Genomic DNA, 9437 nt, shown 5'->3' with positions numbered 1-9437 from the left:
TTATAAAGTGTATCACTAAATTGAGGATGATAACTCATAAATAGAATGAGTGAATAAAGAATACAATTATATCCCTGGCCAAGGAGCTCAGTTGGTTGGAGTGTCATTCCAATATGCCAAGGTTAAAGGTTTGATTTCCTGGCTAGGGCATATATGAGAATCAACCAATAAATGCATGAATAAGTGGAACAACAGATAAATCTCTCTCTCTCTCTCTCTCTCTCTCTCTTTCTGTGTGTGTGTGTGTGTGTGTGTGTGCTTCTCCTCCTCTTCTTCATTCCCTCTCTAAAAAATCAGTAAATAATTTTTTTTAAGAAACAATGTAATTACATATGTGTTGGAGGAAAGGAGCTAGCCAGAGGAGAACAGAATGTAAGAAAAAAAAATCACTGACTTAACCTTATCAAATAAATTTATAGCACAGTGAAAAGATATTGGTAGTAGGGAATATACTGCTAAGTCAGATAAATAATTCACAGATAACTCACAGTCATGATCATCATTATCAGTATTATCACCATGTCAAATTTTATACAATGTTTGAATGCCTACTGTAGGTCAGTGAGAATGCTCAGCTTTCAAGTGTATAAAATGTGGTAAGAATTATTACCTCCTCCATTTTTTTTCAGTTAAAAAAATTAAAGTTGAAAATGCTACAAACTTTTCCCAAAGTATATAACTACTTACAACAGTGTTATGTTGGGAACTTGGGTGTTTATCTACTAAAGTCAACTCACTCTAACACATGACAGAAAGGTATCAGCAGGAATCCACTAACACATATGGAATTGAACTAGAAGACATTTAGTGATCCTTACCAGCTGTATAAACTGATCACCATACTATGTCATTATCCTGCGCCACATTCGGAGAGTATCGGAAAACATCACTCATCTCATTTTAAGTAAGAAAATAACATCCCTAAAGGTCTAAAACTCTAAGGTCAGACTTTGTTCTCTTATATTTGTTTGATTTAATGGTTATCTTAATCTTGATTTAATATCAGAGCATGCTCATCTATTTTTATTTTTTGCTAGGCTCAGTACCTGTTCTGAGCTTTGGAAATTTCTCTGAGCTTTGATGGGTTCTCACTTGTTTGCTTTCTCCTCTTTAGTGTAGTATGGAAAGGTTAATGATATGAAATACATCTTTGAATCCTACTTATGCCATTTTCCAGATCTAGGATCTTGAGTCATTATTTAAAAACAAAATATAAAAAAAATCCAACTCAGACATTTTTTTTCCTCTTTTATAAAATAGATGCTGGTTAGTTTTAGTGATAATATTTTAGACCATCTAACATAATTACAAGTCATACACACTAGTAGTGAACTACAACTATTAGTAACAATGAGACCATCACCTATGTCAAATTTGTAATGAACTAAAATTTAATAGTTTGATTAGAGATAGCAAAAAACATTTAACTAATATATCAAAACAAATTTAGTTCAATAGTTTAACAAGTTTGTAATTAGTTAATATGAAAACAAAAGTATAAACTTTATCTGTGGTCTGAAATTATAATTGATTTTAGGTAAGCACACAGATCTCAGAGTTATATAGACACAAGTACAAATTCCAAATGTGGTCAACAATTTCATGTGTAACTTTGAGCAATTTATTTACTTTATCTCAGCCTCCTTTCTTCTTTTGAGAAGTGAGGAAATTCTAGCATCTATGTAATATGCTTGCTATGAGATCGAGTATACATCCCATAAATACAGAGTGGGGAAAAGGTAGATTTATGGTTGTTCACATGGAAAATAATATAATAATTAATAAATAATAATAGAAGAATAAATAAAATCTACCTTTGCTCAATGTTGTATTAGTTATTATCATCATCATCATCATTGTCACTTCAGAACCATGTTATGGATTTGTGATGATTATAGATTAGTTTATAAACCAATAATAATTAGCCAGATATAATTTTTACATGATGTCTCTTTGAACAACATACAAAAATTACAGGGACAGTACAATCTACCTTATAACATATACTGAGTAGATCACTTATTTCATTGTGTTAGCTGGAATAAAAAGCATTTCAATAAGTTCTGTACTGTTTAAAATCTCCACTTTTCCCATTTCCAACAGAATGCAATACTAAACAATAGCTACATTAAGTTATTAATTTACGTGTATACAGACAATGCATTACATAAGGTGTCTACTAGCTTAATTAACTTCCTATTTTACAAAAGATGCAAAATATGCACCTTTCCGAAGTCCCCAAACAAATGTTGCAGAGTATGAATTGTTAATATTTTTACCTTTCTTCTAGCCACTTAAAAGACTGTAAATTGAACCTAGTGAATTTTTTAGGACCATGAAGTTTTAAAATTCATATGGATTAATTTCTCAGCCATGTGTTAGCATAGATTGCATTCTGATTTCAGAAATTGATGACTCTGAATGTATCCAAATGTTTTTATATAACCAATATAAAATGGAGAAAATCATGATTTCATGACCTATCTTAATTTCTTGCATACAAACAGAAGACCAAGCAGCTTCAAATGAGTGTCCACTATGTAACAGAGTGATGTACTAGACGCTCAAGCACTGTATTTTTATGCTTTATGCTCAATATTAGCATTTTCAATTGGTTATGAAATTAGGATTTAATTTCTCAATAAATAATTAAATAAATATTTTAATTTAGTATGCAACTTTTTTATATGGTTTAGTTTAAGAGTTTAACAAAGCATTGAATACTTCTTTTTCCCCTCTGACCATAGTTCATTTCAGTCAAAATATATTTGAAAGTATAAATAAAGCATTGCATAATTGTTCCACAAACTCAAAGTGGAACAGCTCCTTTCAAAAGTAAAAGTCACAGGTGGCAAATATGTTCTAATTCATTAAAAATAAAGAAAGCAGGAAAATAAAATCAAATTTCTGAACAGTATGAATATTTTCATTTTGAGCTTTCGATATATGTTGTTAAAGCGGTCAAATAAATAGTTTCTGGAGCTCACCACTCTGAGGATTCCAAGTGGATCTTTTTATTAATGAGTTCATGGATCAGCTTCTTGACCCTGGCTTACTTCTATCTTCTCCTTTATGTCTTATTTTAAGCCCTGAGACTCACCTTTCCTTTTTATTGCTGTCACCTTAAATTCTATACATTGGCATGCCTGTCCAGCAGGACCTGCTGTGATATAGGAACCTTTCTGTCTTCCTTTCTGGCTTCTCCTTCCTGCCCATGAAACAAAGGTAACCAGAATGTCATTTTTGTCATTTTTCTTCACTACTCCCAGAGAAATCATGATTATATCTATCTACTTTTTGCAAATAAAAATCACATGGACTACCTAAATCCATAGGTATTTAATATCAGCTAAGAGATTCAATATCACATCTCTGCAGATTACATTCTACTCTATTTTAAATAAGCAAGCATATAAACAAATGAAAACCAACAACAATATCCATTAAACTGTAGAAGCCTATACAGTTCACAAAGGTCTTGTATCTGACCTGCAGTCCCAACTTGCAATAGCCCTGGTATAAAAGATTCTATAGGTCCAGTTTTCACTTTGTGCTGCATTGCCACACTGTGTTATCATGGAAAGATATTAAAGTATTTCGTGTCCCAAGACTAAGTGGCATCCAGCCTTCTTGGAGTTAGGGTCATACTCCTTAATACTAAACTAATAATCAAGAGAACTTATTTCTAAATATTGAAACACAAATAGTTAATTCCAATGATTTTCCTAAATAATAGCTCTAGTAATTCCCTTCTACTGTGGCAGTCTTAGGTTATGAAATCTCCTTTGTAAATAAAGTTACCTTTAATTTTCACAATTGCTCCAAAAACAGAATTTGCTTTTACCAGCAATCTGTCTGTATCGGGATGATGCTCACCAACCAAGCTACCTGTCCAGGACAAGATTTTAACTTTAAGCAAAAAAAAAAAAAATAGATATAAGATTTTTAAAAATAGAACTATTCCAAAACCAAAAGCAGAAGAAAATATGGTAATAATAATTTCAAGTGTATCATTGTTGAGTTTAGGAATAGCTTAGCATTTCATTGAATAAATTCTGGTGTTGAAAAGATACATTTTTAACTGCTATCTCACCAACTATGTCACCAAAGTAAGATGATTGCACCTTTTTTTGTACTTGATTCTCTAAGCCATAAAATTAATGTTAATTAATTCATGATATTTTGTTCCAGTTACCATGTTTCATTAATTCTAAATCATACAGTTTAATTATTTTATATTATAACATCTCTGAAATCAAGATGGCTTTTACAATCAATATGGGAGAAAAGCATTGCATAATAATTTATTTGGCAAAAACAGAACATTCTTTGTTTGGATAAAATAGGATATATGAGACAATATGTAAAATGGGAGGCTCTGTTCATGGGAATTAAGAGCTACACTTTCCAATGACACTGTTTAGAATCAAATCCCACCTTTGCCTCTGACTATATATACAACCTTGAAAAATTTGTTTTGTTTTTTTTTTGTCCTGTTTTTCTGACTTTTAAAATGTTAATGATATAAACAATAAACACCTTACTTCACTGTCAGCAGAAATCTGTGGTCTTTAGAACTATCTGATATACAGCTAGTGCTCACAAAACCTTAGCTAGCTTTGATAATTTTTTTTATTTTTTATTTTTAAAATAAAACTCATTGGGATGACAATGATTAATACAATTATATGAGTTTCAAGTGTACATTTCTATGATACATGTTCTGTATATTGCATTGTGTACCTACCACCCAAAGTCAAATCTTCTGTCACTAGTCACCATATATTTGAACCCTTTTACCCTTCACTACCTCCCACCCTATTCTCTTTGGTAACCACCAAACTGTTGTCTGTATCTATGAGTTTTTGTTTGTTTTTCTTATTTGTTGCTTTCATTTTTATATCCTACATATGAGTGAATTATGGTTCTTAACTTTTTTTGTCTGACTTATCTTACTTAGTTTAGTAAAGTGATCTAAATCTCTTTTAAATTTCAGGCATCTGATTTAATTTTTTTCAGAAACAAATTAGATAGTATTTCACAGCACCTGAAATTAAACTAATTTACTCCATAAAGCTTTGTCTTCTTGACACACAGGCCAGTTATACAACCAGAGAAAATCATTCCTTTTAAACTACTGTTCATTCAGTCACTTTTAACAAAAGAATTTTAGAAATTTCTTTGTGTCCTAAATGGTGAAATGTATTTTATAAATATATACATTTCTAACATATGTGTCAGAACGCATTTCTGGTAGAAATGATAAAACAGAAAAATGGGTAGAATAGGTTTCAGAAAAATCTATTTCTGAATGTATTTCTTCCCATGTGGTAGAAGAATGGGTTTCAGGAAATTTCCTCAATCCAAGTAAATAAGTTGCCTTTCTAGAAAGTTACATCAAGCAGATACAATAGCCTTTGCTCTGTAGAAAGTGCTGCCTTTTCGTTTTCATACCTGAGCCACCTTGGCCAGTTGCTTCCTGTTCTACCATTTGGAGTTTGTAGTCTGGCCCTCATGTTAGGACTGGTTGTGGACTGAAAGAAAGCACATAAAGTCTCTGCACCTAAAGTGGGGAAGACCTTGACATTCCTAACATCCCTAAATCTGCATGCTCAATTTTTTTTTATTTTAGTTTCCTGGGCTGCTGCACCAAAGTTCCATACATTGGGTTGCTTAAAACATTAGGTACGTACTGTGTCACAGTTCTGGAGGCTAGAGATCCTGAATCAAAGTGTTGGTGGGAAAGGTCCTTCCTTTCCTTTTCCAGCTCTGGTGGTTGTTGGTTTTCTTTGACATGTAGTTGCATCATTTTATTCTTTTATCCTCTTCCTCTGCCTTCATCTGGCTTCTCCCTGTGTGTCTCTGTGTTCACATGGTCATTGTCTTATAAGGAAACCAGTCATACTTGATTAAGGTGTTACCCTGTTCCAGTATAATATCATTTTATTGTAGTTTAACTAATTATAAAGGTCATGTTTCTAAATAAGGGCACATTCTGAAATACAGGGGTTCAGAACTTCAATATGTTTTAGGGGACACAATATAATCTGTTAAAGATATATGAGATATATACCTATTATCTATCTATATTTATTATGTATATAATGTTTAAAACTATAATGGCATATATCTCTATGCTGATTATAATTTTAAACACTGTTATATTTTATAATTTGGCTGAAGCATCACTCTGGCCTTTGGATCTATTGAAGCTTTGTATACCCTCTTTAAGCTTATCATGGAGATTAGAAACTCAAACTATTTATTAACATAGCTCAACCATATGTGAAATCCTAAATGCAGATGTGAAGAACAAGTGTTGATATACAAATTTCCTATCTCTATAATGACATAAATTAAATTCCTGCAATATGTGCATGCTGGAAAATCCTTTGTTATTGCCCACAACATAGGAAAAAAAAATGTTACAGACACATGTTGCCTAGAGTTTAATGAATATCATTTCCTCAACTTTTAGTATAAAGCATTCTGGAACATTTTTAAAACTCATTTGAACAGACTGTGCTAAACTTGTCTCTTCAGCTCTTTAATTTCTTGCTTTCAAAAACTTCCCTTTGATTATACTTTGCTAGTGATTCCCACGTTTATATCATGGGCTGTATCCTTACCATAAATACACCATCTGCAAAATCTGCTTTAAATATTTCATTCTCTCCAATGATCACCTCTCCTTCTAATTCACTTGCTTCAGACATACCTGGGCATAATTTTTAGACTTATGGACATATTAACTGTGTAGTGTTTCTTTTGTATTACTTCTTTTACCTTTCTTAATTGCTTACCTTTGATTTATTAATCTTGAAGTCATCTTTAAATATTTTGTCCCTCTATCTGTATTCCTGACCCAAATAAAACTCACAACTACTCATCTCATTGGCCTTGCACCTGACTAGGTGTTACAAAAACTATTTCATAATCAATTCAATTGTTACACCTTAGCTTCATAATCAAAGTCTCGAATGGATATTGAACATTGCCCAGTAGTCAAATATCATCTGCCTCATAATTTCACATTTTTACTCATTGAGATGTCTACTATAGTAATTCCTTTTACTCCTCAACCTATTCATACCTCTCTTCTAACACATTCTCAACTGATGGTCTAGCTTTATAATTCACTAGTAATGTGGAATTCATCTCAGGCAATTTATTTGTTTTCTCCTCATCCAAATCTGCAAACCAACTGGTATCAGTAGCCTGGTGTCAGTATTTCTATCTCTTACTTTGATTTATTTTTCTGTAATCTGACTTTTGATTCTCTGTCTATACAGGATCATTACCATTCACATAAAAACCTATTCTAAGATGTATTTTCTAAACAGTATAAAAAACAAAATCAATAAAGTCATAAAAAAAAACAAAAAGAAAATCAACAAAGAAACTTTATCTTGACCTCACATCTGTTTACATATAGCCTATTCCTATCTATCTCCGGAAACAAGTTATCAGCATTATATTAAAAGTCTCAACCTCCCAGGCATCCCTTGAGAAAAATATTTTATGTGTTGTTTTTAAATTACAAAATTATATATATTGAAACATAGTATTAAAGACTCTTGTCTTACCAAATATTCTGTTAGCCATAATTTAACCACATAGCCACATGGAAGAGACTTGTAAATATTGCTTGGCTATTTGTCAAAAGGAAGGAGAAAGAGTTATAATAAATAGCCGTTTTTTATCATACTAGCATATTGCTTAGACTTCTTCAGAGCCTTCTAAAGAATGATTCTAAAGAAGGCAAAAATTGGCCATGACCCACAGACCCTTCCACAGGGTGCTAGTTTGATAGTATGGGGCAACTGGAGTCAGGATTCTGGGACTAGTCTTTCCCTTACTTGAGGGCAGCATGGTCAGGCATTCACTGGAGATTAGGTTGCTTCTATACCAGAGTTATATCACTTAGTCTCTGCCAAAGTCTGCAACTCTAGCTCCCCAAATAAGAATGCCCCACAGGTTCAGATTGAATACAGCCATCTGTCCTCACTTTAGGAGACAGCTCCGCAGAGCAGAGCAACCAATACTCCAGAAGACCAATTAAAAGTCTCCCAATGCAAGGTGGTGCTGGCCATCAAGCAGGAGGGGGCAAACCCTTAACTTCCTCCAAAGGTCCAAGCTCTGAGCTGTACTCTCTTTCTTTCACAGAACTGAGCTCCACAGGGCTGTGCCATTAGGACTTGAGAAGACAGACACACATACTTCCCCTTTTCAGTTGGTGCCAGCTGAGCCTGCAGGTAGGGGGCAAGACCAGTCACTGTTCCCAAGCCACATAGCTCAATGACTGTCTGCTGAGTCTCTGCCTATTGCTTCTCCAGAAAAAGCGCTCAGTTAGTTAGAAGATCATCCCAATACGTCAAGGTTACAGGTTCCATTCCTGGTCAGGGCACACATAAGAATCAACCAATAAATGCATAAATAAGTGGAACAACAAACTGATGTTCTTAACTCTATTTGTCCTCCATTTTTTTCTCTTAATCAATCAATAAAATAATATATTTTTTAAGCTCACCAAAGGTTCCTGTTGATACAACCAACAGACCTTCCTGCTGGACTTGACTTGGCAGTGTAGTGCCATCAGTTGTTGGAGGACCTGCTTAGTGCACTTACCAGGCTGGTGCTTTAAAATAGAAGTACTCAATCCTGGGGAGGCATTGCCTAAGGTCAGTGTGGGATATTGCCTTAGGTAGCTGACCCTTCTCCAGATTTACTCAGAACCAAACCACCTAGATCTCCTCTTTATGATTCTTATAAGCTCTGAGTTTCCTTCTTTCTACCAGAGCCCCAGTTGAGTACCAAGCACTAATTACTATGCATTGACTTTTTAAGGGAGCACCTGAGTTTCTATCAGACTCCTTCCTCTTCCAGGCAGACAGAATCCCCTCTGATTTTCACTGCCAGATGCTAAAAAATATGAAGGTCTTCACAAATTTGGGTGTCATTCTTGCACAGGGGCCATGCTAATCTTCTCTGTAGAGTTCAAACTTTAGTATATGAGCTGCTGAAGTGAGTAATTATTCTGATACTATTTTATTTATCATTTATTTTTCCCTTATAATGATTTATGCTGATTTAAGCAAGTATGTATTATTTTTTCCTAGAAGTTTTCTATTTTTTTTCATTCATTAATGCTTAACATTAATGGTATACTTTACTGGTGCATATAAACAAATAAAACATATTCATCTCTCTTATGTACCATAACAACCATTAATCCCTCACTGTGTGAAATCAGCAAGTAAAATAAGACTTTAGAACAGTTGCACACATCTAATACCTTGCACTCTAGCCCCAGGCAATAATAATTGCTATTATTACAAAAAAATTTAGTGTGGGACAAGTACTGCTCTCTGTACTTTACATATATTAACACACTTAATCATCACCAAAACCCTGTGAGGTGGACCCTGCCATTACCC

At 33.5% G+C, this 9437-nt stretch overlaps 1 non-coding gene across 1 annotated transcript; it reads right to left on the bottom strand.

Moving 5' to 3' along the window:
• Positions 1-8925: 8925 nt before the first annotated feature.
• LOC136396504 (U6 spliceosomal RNA) lies at positions 8926-9032 on the bottom strand. Its single transcript, XR_010749789.1, has one exon. It is a non-coding gene; the product is annotated as a U6 spliceosomal RNA (small nuclear RNA).
• Positions 9033-9437: the final 405 nt, after the last annotated feature.

Source organism: Saccopteryx leptura, chromosome 2 (assembly GCF_036850995.1).
Source record: "Saccopteryx leptura isolate mSacLep1 chromosome 2, mSacLep1_pri_phased_curated, whole genome shotgun sequence".
Classification (NCBI taxonomy): Eukaryota; Metazoa; Chordata; class Mammalia; order Chiroptera; family Emballonuridae; genus Saccopteryx; species Saccopteryx leptura.
The sequence above is the reverse complement of the archived record's forward strand: the minus strand, read 5'-3'. Positions and strand labels throughout refer to the sequence as shown.